At 40.2% G+C, this 15,950-nt stretch overlaps 1 protein-coding gene across 5 annotated transcripts in view; it reads left to right on the plus strand.

The window, feature by feature from the left end:
- The window catches only part of LOC139766248 (uncharacterized), a 345,965-nt gene that overhangs the window by 161,620 nt on the left and 168,395 nt on the right, over positions 1-15,950 (plus strand). For 2 of the 5 annotated variants that reach the window (XM_071694646.1, XM_071694655.1), the window contains exon 2: positions 3,857-3,972. The exons of the other annotated variants lie outside the window; for them this stretch is intronic. The gene's annotated coding sequence lies outside the window, so the exon portion shown is untranslated. The remainder of the gene's footprint in view (positions 1-3,856; positions 3,973-15,950) is intronic. 5 annotated transcript variants of the gene reach the window in all.

Genomic DNA, 15,950 nt, shown 5'->3' on the forward strand with positions numbered 1-15,950 from the left:
ACAGTATTGTTTTCTTCGTCTCTCTGTTTGTTTGCCTCCGCTTATTTCAGTTTCATTATTTTGTCTTGTGGCTTTCCAGATGAGCAGACCGAGCGATCTGTTCATGAATGAATAAAGTTTCTCGAAAGGAAAGACGCTGCTGTACCAGATTTCAACAAATATTTTACATAAACAGTAAATGTAAAGCTCAACTCTACTTTGCGTAAGTGAAAGTAAAATTCTTGGTTGTTTCTTTTTCAAGATCGTTATCTTTTTTCTTTTCTAAAAGAAGGTTTTATAATGAATTTTTTTTTTCGGGGCTGGGCGAGGGGAATGACAACGGCAAAGGCAAGCGATGAGACGACGTGAACATGTTGTATAATAGTGGCTACAACCTTCTACATTAGTAGTTGGAAATAGTATAGCAACGAAGTGAACTAAATCGACTCCTCCAGACCAGGTCCTCCCAACCTCTCAACTAACCATTGCATCATTTTGGCACGTCAACAAATATCATGGTTCTTAAACTTTCAACAAGGAGCAATTGCTCTTTCTTTTTTTTTTTTCTTTTTTCTGTCATTTCGAGGCACCTATAACAAAACATATGTAGAAATATATTTCATTTTTCTAAAGGTTACGCGCACTAGCTGCAATAACGTACATATGATATCTAATTTCCAAGTGTCTCTCTGTTCGTTTGCCTCCGCTTATTTTGTTTCATTATTTTGACAACAGTAAAGATAGCAAAAGAATGTATTGATCGTGGTGACGTGTTCCCTCCGACTCGGTTTCGTTCAAAGTGACCACACAAAGCTTGCTGGATTGAAGAACCTGTAGAGAAACCGAGCCATAATGACATTGTGCGGGAGAGACAATGTTGGCAACAAGGCTGATGTGTCTGCTTACGGCCTTGGTTGTGGTCAAGTTCTGTCGGCTATCAAGGATGTGGTGGAGAGTGATATAGTGGGAAAAGCTGTTATCAACGCTGACATAAATTGTAGATTTGTATCCATACTTGCGTCGAGCTTGTATATCCACGAGGGTATCATTGATAAGGACCAAGACGAAAGAGCACAGGTCCCATCTTTGTACCCTGTAAGACGCCACAGGTGAGTGGGTGCAATGTGGAAACTGTTCCTCATAAGCATAAAGCCAGACAACTGATTAAGTCGACCATCCATGAAATGAGATTTCTCCGCCGTCCAAGGGTGATGGCTTTGTTGATAACTGCGCTGTGGTTGACTATGTTGAGAGGTTTGGTGAAGTTAATGATGGTGAGGGATAGTGGCGGTCTTACTATCACCAACCTTGCCGTGTCTCTTTAAGCCGAAATGAAAATGAAAATCTTAAACGTATGTTGTAGATCGGAGTGCTGACATCAGTTTGTAACTCACCGAGAAATCGTGAGCTTCTTGGGTTCGGTATTAGGAAGACATACAATGTCTTCTTATTTGCTGAGCATGTTGAATGATAAAGGAACTCGGTGATGTAGGAGGAAAGGGGTATGGCTCGCTAGAGGTTGAACTCTGTCAAATTTTGTAGGGAAAGTTAATGGTTATCGTGGGGGAACGGTAAACCTTGAAGTTGTGTAACCGGACTAGTAATTTTAAACTCGCGTACTGACGTAGGTACTGTTGTGGTTGGAGGGTAAAGTTATGCCTGAGTATGGAAGTCTTTTACAGATGCTGACAAACTGACTTTTTATCAATTACATCTCCGATGGAGAGGTGACTAATGTAAGGAAATGTGTTTAAGTGTGTGTACCACATCATTCAAATCCACTCTTGTCCGGTGCACGTATTTCATCCTCCTGCATGTTCAGGCCCTTGTCACTCTATTGTTCTGCATTCCATCCCTCCATCTCTGATTTGGTTTACCCCTTCTCATTCTTCCCTTCACTTCTGACACACATATCCTCTTTGTTAACCTCTCTTCATTCTTTCTCTCCATATTTCCAAACCATTAAAACACACCCTCTTCTACTCTCTCAACCACGCTCTTTATATTACTACATCTCTTTCTTACCCTTTTATTACTTTCAATCAGACCACCTCAAGCCACATATTGCCCTCAAATATTTCATTTCCAACACATCGACCCTCCTCCGCACATATTCATCTAAAGCCCATGCCTCGCATCCATATAAAATTGTTAGAATTACTATATCTTCAAAAATGCTCATCTTTGTTCTCCCAGACAACTCTCTCTTTCTCCACGCACTCTTCAAGTGTTCCTCTCCCTCACCCACTGTGACTCACTTCCGCTTCCATGGTTCCATTTGCCATTGTGTCCACTCCCACATATCTAAAACACTCCACTTCCCGAATTTTTCTCCAGTCAAACTCGCACCACAAATGTCCTGCCTCTCAACCCTACTTAACCAAACAACCTTGATTTTATTCACATTTACTCTCGACTTCCTTCGTTCACACACACTTCCAAACTGTCTCCAACTTCTGCAGTTTCTCACTCTAATCTGCCACCACTGCTCTATCATCAGCAAACTATAAATGACTCGCTTCCCAAGCCTGTCATCCCCTACTTACTGCATACTCACCCCTCTCTCCAAGATTCCTGCGTTTACCTTCCCCATTCATAAATATATTAAACAGCCATGGTGACATCACACACCCCTGCCGCAGACCAACCTTCATTTGAAATCATTTACGCTCTTTTCTCTTACCACTCGTACCCTTGATAGAAACTTTTCACGACTTTACCAAATGGCATCCTAGCTTCGTTTCGTCCTTGTATATCAACTGACTGTTATATTTCTCTCATGTGTCTCCCCTGATGATGTGATTATTACACGAAAGTGCACTTGGGAACTTATCGTGTTTCATTTTCCCCATGGACAACGAGCGTTCATAAACTTATCATTTTACAAATTTTGTATATATGTGTGTGTGTGTGTGTGTGTGTGTGTGTGTGTGTGTGTGTGTAAACGGGAGATCTTTTCTCAAACATGTTTCATTAAATATATAACTTCTATATGAGCACTTCTCGGTTTTTTGCCGATGTTCTCAACTTGTCTAACAATTCTCTTAGACTACCAATACGCTGGACAAAGTTCATAGCAGGGGTATAACCAAACTCGAGTACAATCCAGTAGTGTAATTCTTCTTAATTATACAGTAACACAACGCAATGTTTCATGACTTGTGTCGCATCTTCAATTGCAAGGCCAGCACAGTTATGGTTCAGGTTTATGTACAAAAATCAGAGATCAGAGGAAACATTATTGACCAATGAGAGATGAATACAGCAGGTAGCTCATCTCTTGTCTAACCAATGAAAACTGGCCGCCTCAGGTTAACCCGGCGTGCTGCTACGTGACACCACCGGTTCTCGTCCCGCTCATACCTTAATCATAGGTATGTGTGTGAGTGCATCTCTTTCACCGTGTGAGTTAGATATCATATGTCTGTTTATTCCAATTGCAAATAGTAACTCATGCCTCTAAGGTAGCATCTTCGATGTCTTCCCTTAGGGAATTGGACGTCCCTTTCTATTTTCTTCCCAGGGCTGAGTACTGGGCCTTAGCAGTAGGGTCGAGGGCCCCAGCTCCCACTGGAGTGTGTACTAGGTCCATTTTATGTTAATGATGTTGGAGTTAATCCATATGTCGGCCCATCTATCTATCATCATTCCTAGTTTCACTGGGTGGATCAGGTATATTATACAGCCAGTGAATTCAGTTACTGGAATTGTCGATAGATATATAAACAGACTTATAAATCTATCTATTTTTCCATGGAAAGATTTCTTGTCTTTACTTAGCCACTGAAATAAAAGTATATATATTTTTTCCCAACCTTCAGAAAACATGACTAATGATATACCAAATATATGTACTTATGACAGTTTTCTGTTACAGGTGCGTGAGCTTTCGCTGTAGGCTGTGGAATGATTGTGAACTGCATAAGTAAAGAAACCGTCAGTTTCCTCCCGAGGCTAACATAGTCTGACTGTGGACGTGTCTTACAGCAGTTCGTAAGTCTTACAATTTATCTTTTCGATTCCAGTGAGTCATAGTGTAAAGTATTAGACTGTCATCTGTACAGTGGTGCTCTCTGGTGTGTATTTTAATGATAGGTTTTACACGAGGTGATTTTTTTTTTTTCAAATAGTTTATCATAGTGCATATGTTTTTTTCTATTGATGTGCATATATTTTTTCTGTTGATGTTGTGCATATATCTTTTCTGTTGATGTGCATATTTTTTTCTGTTGATGATGTGCATATATTTTTTCTGTTGATGTCATGCATATATTTTTTTCTGTTGATGTGCATATATTTTTTCTGTTTTATGTTTCGCTTTTGAATGTATTAGTACGTCCTCAGAATGGTATGATTCTTCAGAGCTTAGAAAAACTTCATTTCTTTTTTTTTCTGTTTTTTAGATTTCGATAAATAGGCTGTTATTCTATAGGACCACATGCCGACTAGTACAGTTTTGCTTACCAGTGAAATTCGTCTTGCAGCATTGCCAAGGGACGAGGTATGATGTAATAAGCTGAGTTTCCATACAACACACTTGTTTAGATATTGATGGTCGTACATGATGATTGTCTGAAGAATCTCGGGTATCTTGTTAGTTTGAGAACTATTTATATCACCATGCGCATGTTGCCTTTCTATTACATACTGTGGCCACAGAGTTCAACCTGGTTACGAGATAATCCCTCCATCAGAGAACTGGTTAGCAAATTCAGTTCAGAGTCATGATAGTGTAAAGACGTCTGTATTATTTGCGTCTTGTGAAATGTGTCTATTTCATAGTCATATCCTACCTAGGTGTTAGCCTAAGTAGGCCTCCCGCCTCTCGACTTACCATGTCCTATATTATTGCTGATGTTGAAAAATGATACAAGCAATTCTCTCTTAAAGCAGGCGATATGGGTTAATCAATGTTAGTATGTTACCACAACATGGCCAGTGAGAGATCGGTGGTTGAGAAGATAGCAAAATACACGTCTGCGTTATGACGATTGAATAAATGAATTATTTAATATCGGAGAGAGACAGGTGATGATCAAGTGTAATTTTGAAGATACTACGAGTATTACTTTAAACAACATGTTCTGGAAGCTTATTCTACGCTTCAGTAATATCGTTGGTACAGAAATATTTCGTGCAGTCGGGATTAACTTAGTGACCTCTAAATTTTGTCCATTTTCTCTCGATGGTAGTGCCGACGCTGCTGTAAAGAAATTTTTAATGTTGACGTTGTTCAATCCTTAAAGTATTTCAAAACAATTTATTCATTTGTCTCGGAGGTGTGTCTTGCTTAGAGAGAACAAGTTTGTTTACCGCTATCTATCCTGGTATGTTTTGTGACGCGAGGAAGGAATCGGTTTACTCTTCGCTGCGGTGTTTCCAGTATAAGAATATCCTTGCTGAAATGGGGGACCAAGAACTGTACTGCATAATCGAGGTGGGGTTTAACTAGACTTGCGTATAGTGGCAATATCACACCTTTGCTTTTATATGAAAAGTTTGTTTATAAATCCTAGCATCTACCCTACTAAACTTGATAACCTTGATGTTATTCATAATTACTTTCAACTTCCTACTTTCATACGATCTTCAGAAACTTGGTCCCCTTCTTCTGCAGATTCTCACTCGAATCTGCCATTATTGTTGTCATCAGCAAACAAAAACACTTACTTTTTAGGCCTCCCTCGCCCTTTACAGAATGTATACCTGCCTCTCTCTTCAGGACTTGCATCAGTTTCCTTCACCACCCTATCCATAAACAGATTAAACAGCCATGGTGATATCAAACACCTCTGACACAGACCAACCTCCACTTGGAAACACACATTCTCCTATAAAGGATCCTACTCGTACAAACGCCTTACACACTTGAAAAGACTCGTCAGTGCTTCTGGCGGCTTTCCTCCCACATTATGTATTCTTAATTCCTTCCACAAAGCATCTCCATCAACCCTATCATGAATTCCACATGCTATTACATCCTTTAGCACATTCACATCCAGGAGTCTTCATTTGATATGCCTATCAATTTGTATGTAATCAATGCCCGCTGACCATCCTTCTTACTCATATACGTACGCCTTTATATGTCCCTTTTTATAAACCAGGTATTCCCAATCACCAGCCCTTTTTCATTACAACTCCACAAGCTGTTCAACCGTTCCATTCACATCTTATGAATACCCCATGCACTCCCCCCCCCCCCTTCCTTCATACCCTCAAACAATCATATAACTCTCCATCGCATCTAAATCATTAATAAGCGGTCTCTTACCTCAAAACTGCTGACACGCTCACTCAGCAGCTCTCAAAACACTTGCCGCTCCCGATTTTTCTTCTCGTGGCCAGATGAGTAAACATTGATAATTGCCCGTCTCTCGTAATCCACTTCAGTTCTCACCCACATCAATCTGGAGGTCACTACCTTCCACTGGTTTGCATACTCCCACTATTCCTGCTTCATGGGTAGCGCTACCCGTTCCTGAGCTTCTGCCTTCACACCAACTCCAAACTTTACTCCTAAGACATTTCCAAACCATTCAGCCTCTTTACCCTTGAGCTTTATTTCACTCTGAGCCAAACCATTCAAGTTCCTTTCCCCACTCATACTACTAACCTCTCTTCTCATCTTAGTTGCATCCACTAACATCTAGATACCTCAACCTAAGCCAATGAACAGGATGAGCAATCCCCACTCGGTTTCTTCATATGATTTTTTTTTTTTTTAGGAATTGACAGAAATTTGGCTTGGCCCTGGAAAATTCCCTTAGTACCATTCACAGTAACTTTGAGATCCTAACTTCTATCAGTAACCATCCTAAAATTTGGCTTAGATACGTTGATGATGTATGGTCCTTATGGCCATCCTCCCAGGATTGTTGTGTTTTCTTTAACGAATGGCTTGGAATTCACCCCACCATCATATTAAGACTGAGCGGGAACAAGAAGGCAAATTGCCTTTCTTGATGTGATGATAACTATAGAATCTGATCACTTATCCTTCAAGATGTACAGGAAGCCTGCCAACGCTGAAAGTTATATTTGTTATTTTTCACTAGATTGTCATTCTGTAAACATGTCTGTAGTTCTGTCCATAATTTTAAAAGCGCTACATACAGTGAACCTAAAAGTCTAAAAGATAAATGTAAGTGTATTGAATATGATTTTAGGAATTCATATTATACCAAGTGTTTTATGAACAAGGCTTACTGGAAAGCCAATACGACATTTTGTACATTTAGTAACAATATAGAAAAGGATGATAGATCTAAATGTTTGGCGTTTCCCTATTCTCCTAACTTGCCTAACGTAAACAGTTACTAAAAGGTAGTGCTTTTTCATGTTTTGTTCCAATATAACGAATTCATCAATAAAACCTTTATTAAAAGTAGGCCAATTTTGGGAATGTTCACGCCGCTCAATGTAAGGCATGTGAAGATGTATATAATGGCCTGGCTGGTAAAACAGATACTGAGATGTGCTGTTGGCACAGTCATTCAGTACGCAGAGGTGACCTCAAGAATGCTTTCGCTAAGCCTCTAACAGGACACAATTGTCACCCTGTAGACCTTAACAACTCAGTCACATTGTACCCTCATCGGATTGAGCTACTCGTAATATCACTGAATATGTCTTCATAGATATTAATAACATTGACCTATCACCAAGTCACCTTAAAGCGCATCCTATTGCTTTAAACAAATCATTAAGAAAAAATGATGAAGATGGCATAAGAAAAGAAGCTGACCACACATCTCCCTACCCGGGTCAACCACCCTCGTATAACCTCCCTTAACCACAATGCATCCCCCACTTTCCATTTAACGGTCAGGGTCATAGTTTCTGCTCTGGCATAACGGTAAGAGAGTCTGCACGTCTGTTTATGCTTATGTTAGGATCGGAAACTTTTGTGATATGTTTGCACATGATGAGGTGGATTTCTGCCAGGAAAATAGGTGTTGTAAGGTGAAGTTTCAGTAAATCATTTATCTGAACTTCCACCAAGTGCGATATCCCCTCCATGTAATTATCACGGGGAAAATCCTCATAGGTTTGGGTTTGTCGGTCTTTTTATAAAGAAAGCAGCAGGTGTGAGAGGCCACAGCGCCGTTCCCTGACCGGGTGTTGTTTACTGGCAAGACTTATTGCTTCCTCACCTCGCTCGCCCTGTGCCACTGGGAGAGATGACGATCCAACTGCAGAGAACCTGAAGTGAATGGATATAACACACACACACACACACACACACACACACACACACAAACATACATACACACACATGCACATCCACCTTTATAGCTGCAGTTTTTAGTGTATGTACGTCTTCTCTGTGTATTTTCAGCCTTTGGATTTGTCTAACCATTGTAAAGTTTATTATTATTGTTATTGATATCATTATTATTATCACTGTTGTTGTAATTACTATTTATTGACTGAGTCAGCAGAGGCCTGCCAAGGAAGGGTCTGCAGTGGTTCGAATAACGGTTCGTACACCTAACCCAGGTGTTCATTCTTCCTTCAGGGCTGGTCGATAAAATGGTATCCTCTTTAGTCTCTCTCTCTCTCTCTCTCTCTCTCTCTCTCTCTCTCTCTCTCTCTCTCTCTCTCTCTCTCTCTCCAAAGCTCACACGTAAACACCTTGCCCTTTTTCTCGTTGACCATAAATCTGTTACAATGGTTTCCTTCCATCCTTCAAAATCTAGAGCCTCATCTATCAAAGTGGTCTCGTTTTGTAGATTTACTGCCGTTAACCTTCATCTACTCCAACCTCAAATTTTATAGCCCACTTTTCTCACACCCTCGCACTTCTCACTCCATCCTGTCTCCCACCCTAGATTTATGATCCCTCTCCGTTTTTATTTTCGGTATCATTCGCTACTTTTTATTTCATGAGCTATTGTTTTTTCATTTGAATCATTATTGCCTCCTATAACCGTGAATTTCGCCGGCTATTGTTGTTTTATTAACTCATCGCATCAGACATAAGTTATCTCGTATTTACAATGTAATGAGTAATCATTACATTCACATAAAATAGTTATCACAGGCACATACAGCATGCATCACAGCCAGATGCAATGGTCATCACAGCCACATGTAGCGCCCATCAGAATCACACGCATGAATCATCACAGCCATATGCAGCAGACATTACAGCCACGTGCAGCAAATTAATTATGTGAATCGATTTTGTTGAGGGCAACAAGGTCAATTAACCGTGAACGCTGGGTGAAGCGCCACCGAGGAAAATGGGATAATGTATGAAAACAAGTCAGATGATCCTTGACAACTTGATACACACTCTTGATTTATTAAGAGTAAGTCCTTCCGAGAAGATTTGGTGGGAGAACATAAACTAAAAACCTTCATTTTTAAGAGAAAGATTTAAAACAATACCTTACGTTACTTATCTACGAACTCTCCATGAAGAATAAGTTTATTTCATTTATCTTTAGATAATTTTGGGAAACTATATGAATGAATTGATTTCTCGTTGTTTCTTTTTCTCTCTAGGTTCTTAATCCTTTGGTCAGTGACCTTATGGTTTCGCTACCTTCTCTTCTAATGTTTTTCTCCCTTCTGCCATACATTTCCCCTTCCATTTTATGGCTCTCTTCCTCTCCGCTCTCTCATAGTCTTCATGACCGCTGCTCACCTGCGTCACGCCAGCTCCAGCGTCTCCTACCGTTACATGCCTTCAAGCCATGCCTTCCCCATGCTTTAATCCCCATCTCAACCCATTTCCCTTCATGGTCCCTATGACTCGAACCCACTGCACTAGCCCCTCCATAACCATTTACGTTACAGTACGTCCCCTTTCATTCTGCCCTCCCGATACATATCTCTCATTCAAACTTACCCTAGACCTTCACGAAGCCATCACCACACCACAAGGCAGGGGTCGTGGCCGGCGGGAGAATCGTTAGTCTCAGGTGGATGAGGCAAAACGGGACAAGAATGACCTTTTAGCTGTGAGGGCAGACGAGTGCACCGCTGCTTGGAGGGGATATTATCGAATCTTAGTTTCCCATCGTGGAACATAAATCTCTGTTTTCCTCTGATTCGTCAAGCAACCTTTTCTTTCTTTTGGTCTCGGACGTTATCACTTACGCATTCGGTAACCATCGTGACAAATGTTGCCAAGTTTATTGTCGAGGGATGAACAGCAGCTCACCCTCAACAGATACCAATTTGTGGCGAACGTTTTCGTGCAAAAACGAGACACTTTTCTTAACATTTTTTTTGCTTATTTGTGCAAATGTTACACGTGGTAAATGTCCTTCTACGGACAGTGGTTGCATCAGAAAATCCCTTTGAAAGTGTTGCCCTCTGTATTGCTTTGTCAGAAGCATAATAAAAATACAGATGTGAAATTTCTTTTGTCATAGCGAGGGTAATGACCTTCTCCCACCAACAGAGGGAAATTATGTGGAGACGATGTACGTATCTACTTTGTTTCTTTACGTCTAATCTTTACTAGACACTTGGGCAGAAGAATTTTCGCCTGCGAGACCATTCACTGGAATACTGATTGATTTCCGTCAACTGAATAGCTTTCCCATCATCACACACTCCACCAGGAACACCATCAATGACCAAGTTCTCAACTTCTTCCTCGGGCGTTTCCTGACGTCAGACCTCACCGCTCAGATTTGGTCATGATTCAGGCTGTGAAGAATGTTTTGTTCGCTTGGAGTTAGGGACGGGGGCCTTGATTACGTTGTTTTGGTTTGTGACGCTTAACGACTGTGGCTGAAGATATTATGATGAAACGTATCTTATTTTGTTGTTCAGGTTTTTTGTTTTCTTTCTTTCATCTAACTGGTGTATTGTTAAGGTTTGCCTATTTGTTAGCAGGATAGCCTGTTTAATATTTGATGCTTGCACTGCTTATTCAGTGTACATTTAGTTATCAGTTCTATAAAAGTGCTACAGCTGGCTTCACATATGTGTTATCTTAGTTCTTTGTTTCAACTGATACAATGAATTTTCTTTTCTACTTTTGTGACTACGATACACACAAACTTTACCACTTTAGTGAACTAATAACTTGGTGAATCTCTGGAGGGGCCTATGACAGAGATGCGGTCACCTTAGTATAAACACCATGACACTGCAATATACTCGGGCCTATGTTGCTCTGCTGTTATAAGGTATATTATGTTTTCGTTCTTCCTGTTCGACAATACCGAACTGCCTTAGTATAAACACCATGACATTGCCATATACTCCGATCAATGTTGCTCTGCTGTTGTGATGCGTATTATGTTTTCGTTCATCCTATTAGACGATACCGGAATACTTCTGTTCCTTATTTTTCTCTTTCTTTATCGTTGCTTATGTGCTCTATGGATGACGAGCTGGGAACGATAACCTACTATGCCTTCAAGTCACTGTGAAGACATTGACAAGTTAGCCCGGCCATCAGCCAGTGATATCAGTTTGGGCGAGATCGGACAGGTATCCGTTTCATTCTTGGGTGCCGATAAACAGTTTCATTGCTTTAACTTTATCAGTGACATAAATCACATGTTTCATTAGCCCTCAGTTGATGTGATAAAGTGCAGCATAGTATGGATCGAGGTAATTTCATCCCTGCGTTACATATACGGCAATATTTCAGTAGATCTGATACCGTGCATAGTGACTACAAGGATCTGAGCAACAACTTTAAAGTGTCTCAAAGATTTGATATCTTCAGTACGTAGTCCTACCACGTCCCTACTATGTTTATATCATCACTAAGATGAACAAGATACGGTGTAACCATAAGGAAGATACAGAAGGGAAGATCTCGAATGATAATGTATGCCTTGCTGCTTAAAGAAAATGACTGATAGCGTAGTTCGCCAGAGTTTCTTCAAGGAAGCACCGTGATCATGTGCCTTTAAATTGTAGGTTTGTACTCTGGACGATCGAGGGACTGTGGGTACGAATGAGAGAACGTGAATGGTAAAAGTTATACAGTTAATGAAATGATCGTGTTGAATCATTTTTCAAAAAGAACTGGACGGGATGCCGAAAGGTAGTGATCAGTGGGAATATTAATGTGGACATTTTACAGAGACCTGAATAACCGATGTGGAATGGTTATACCAAGAAGTGTGGAACTGTGACTGGGAAAAGAGGTGAACAACACGATGGAAAGATGACAAAAGTTTATCGGTAAGAAAAAGTGATGAACGGAAGGCAAAGGGTGGAAAATGAATAACAGAAAAAGAAGAAAGAAAAGATTGGTTTGCACGAAAGATAAACGGTTATACATCAGTAAAAGCATATGGAAACAGATACGGAAATGATATTCATGAGAGATTGTGTATTATACAAGAATGGAGAAATACTGGAAAAAGAAGACGAATTTCATGAGATGAGAGATTATTTCAGTTGACCGATTGGACATTGTGACTTAAATTATAATGGTATTTGACTGTGGAATAAAAGGTTAGAAGAATGAGAAATAAAAGTGAAGGAGGAACATTGCAAAGAAGGGAATACGATGAGCATGTATGTATAAGACTGAAAAATAGAAAGATAGAGCGTGTGTACAGGATAATGATTGAGATAATGAAGAGGATGAGGAGTGAAACAACAGATGGTTCGATAAGAAAAGTATGTATAGGAGCATCGTAAAGGGACAGAATTAAAGCTAACTAGGAGGTGATTATTGCTACATCTTATAGAGATGAATAGCTCCAGCTGAATAATTATCAGTACATTTGGCAAAATGCGTGGTAAAGTTCTAAATGATTTTATGTTTTTTATTCTCTGTGACAACGGAACATGACTTAGAAAAAGATGATTGGAAGTGACGGCAGATTTTTGCATCAGGTTTGATTGGAAGAAAACGAGAGAGAAAGAAACTGTATATTGTTCATCAATCAAGTCAAAGGCGTCAGATAAAGTTAAGAAAAAAAGCTTTTTGTAATGTTTCGACTCTTGTGTGCACAAAATACTTATCACTGTAATTAAAGAGCTTTAATACTGGAAGTAGACCTTGGAATGCAAGAGGGTTGTGTAGTCATTATAGATTATTCTATGATGTTATCAGTGAGGCAGGAACTGAGGTAGAGAAGCTATAAGGTATGGCTGAAACATGAGGGGTTGCAGTGGGAGTCAGTGCTGGAAAGAACTGCATATGACGATACGTCTTTTAAGTGATGCACTTAGAGGAAACGTACTTGGAGTACAAGGATTGGGGACAAAATTATGTCTTAAAGAAAAAAGCAATTGTAGAATAGCGTTATGATCAAATAAGAATTACGGCATGTAAAGGTTAGATGTATGGAAGTAGCGTTTAAAGAAATATGATGACGGTGAAAAATCAAAGGTCAAGGAAGAGGAAATGCAAAGGGTTGAAGAGCTGCAAGTATTCTTGGTTATGATGATTTAGAGAAAGTTAGATGTTAAGTGAAAGAAACCTCTACACTGGAATAATCGTAGACATAAATATGCATCCCATAATACTTGATAGCCGTTTCACGCATCAGCGAAGTGGCGCCAGGTAACAGACGAAGTTTGGCCCATCGACTCGTACATACACACACACACACACACACACACACACACACACACACACACACACACACACATATATATATATATATATATATATATATATATATATATATATATATATATATATAATATGTTGGAAAGGATCACAATTTTGCGCGTGATCAAGATATTCCTATGAGTCTACGTGGACTCATAGGAATATATATATATATATATATATATATATATATATATATATATATATATATATATATATATATATATATATATATATACATATATATATATATAAACGCCCATACACGCACATATACATACCAACATATATACATACAAATACATACACATATACAGACATATACATATATACACATGTACATATTCATACTTGCTTGCCTTCATTCCCGGCGGTACCCCGCCCCACAGCAAACAGCATCGCTGCCCCCTGCTTCAGCGAGGTACCGCCAAGTAAGCAGATAAAAAAGGCCACATTCATTCACGCTTTGTCTCTAGCTGTCATGTGTAATGCACCGAAACCACAGATCGCTATCCACATCCAGACCCCACAGACCTTTCCATGGTGTACCCCAGACGCTTCACATTGCCTGGTTCAGTCCCTTGACAGCACGTCGACCCCGGTATACCACATCGTTCCAATTCACTCTATTCCTTGCCCGCCTCTCACCCTCATACACACACACACACACACACACACACACACACACACACACACACACACACATATATATATATATATATATATATATATATATATATATATATATATGATGGAAAGAGAGAGAGCATGTGTGTGTGTGTGTGTGTCTTCTATGAGATTTTGCCGTAAGGAAGGACTCGCATGTAACGCATATAGAGAGTGAGGGAGCACCGGAGGTCTGAGGGCGGGGTAATTGCTTCACGATAGTAGTCAGTGCAGCTGGTCTGGCCACAGGCTGCCACGAAGCGGCCACAACCTCTCATCACCACCTACCGCTAGCAGAAACTCGGTGTTATCCATCGTTCTTACGTGCCATGAGGTATTTCCAGACGATGTGTTAACTTTTAACCCGGCTACTCTATAGCGTTCTCTCTCTCTCTATCTCTCTCTCTCTCAGATATCTTTCCCGAACTGGTCCTTGCTTACGAGTTTTCCATAAACTATGAAGGATAGGAATGTAATAGATATTCCCACAGCGTTACGGGGTGGGTAACTAAAGTAACGCATGTATATGTTATGGCCACCTTGGCACTAAACTGAAGGAACATGCGACTGGAATAACTGTGACGCTTATTAACTATTCTTAATCATTCATATGTCGACTGTAGTCTATACTGATGTAGTGAGAGATCGGGGACTAAAGTCGATATAGAACAAATGACAGCGAATACAGTGGGGTTACATAGCATGTCATCTTGCCTTGAGCTACTGCCGAAAGCGTTTTGAGATACCGGTATATCAGGGTCAAAGGCCAAGTACGATGGAGAATGGAGGAAAGCTAAAAAAAAAAAAAAAAAAATTGGTGTTCATTATCTAACAAGTTATCTTGTGTCATTAGTTGTGTAGGACCTGGCAAGTGGTGGTGGAGTGTGGTAGGTAAGAGACGTGTTCGTGGTAGGTACTGGTAGGTGGTAGCTGTGGTGGTATGCATCTGGTAGCGGCACTAACCAGTTTGGTCGTTAGTGTTGTACGATGTAGTCAGTCATATGTATTGCTGGCAAGTTAGTATGAGTAGCGGTACAAACTGTTAGGAAGTCCTGGGGATAGTGGCTTACATGAGAAAGACAGACAACAGGAGGCCTCATTAGCCCACGACTGGATTGTCTGGTGAAGAAAACAACGGAGTTTAACTTGACAAAAATAAAATGTAATTCCACCTAGCAGTTTTTGAGGCTATCGCCGTCTCTCTGCTGCTGTACAGTAGCCTTCTATTGAGTAACTGTTGTGTTTGCTGTAGGTACTGTGCATAATAAAAGTTTTGCGGTAAAGAACTACGGTATATGGTTGTTGTTAACGGTGCACCCACCTAGCCAGTGTTAGATGGTAGGAGGCAGATATGCCAAGTGGTGCGTCTTGACAGGTGTGGTGTACAGTGAAACACTGTGGTGGGGTGGTAGTGGTAGAAGAGAAGGTGGTGGTGGTGTTGCTAGCGGGTGTGGCCAGTTCTACCTACCCACCCGGCAAGTTTTTGTTGATTCATGAAAAGGAACAAAAAAACATGACGAACTTGTTCCTCAGTCGTGTTTTCTTTTTCTTTTTTTTCGACCATCGTGTAGCACTGGACCCCTCCAGTCAGAAATTTCTGTTATAATACACCTATGCAAAACTATCTTTATATCTCTATATATATCTCTCTATCGATTAGTACACACACACACACACACACACACACACACACTCACTCTCACACACACACACACACACACACACACACACAGCGATGCTGTTTCCTGTGGGG

This window comes from Panulirus ornatus, chromosome 4 (assembly GCF_036320965.1).
Source record: "Panulirus ornatus isolate Po-2019 chromosome 4, ASM3632096v1, whole genome shotgun sequence".
Taxonomy (NCBI): Eukaryota; Metazoa; Arthropoda; class Malacostraca; order Decapoda; family Palinuridae; genus Panulirus; species Panulirus ornatus.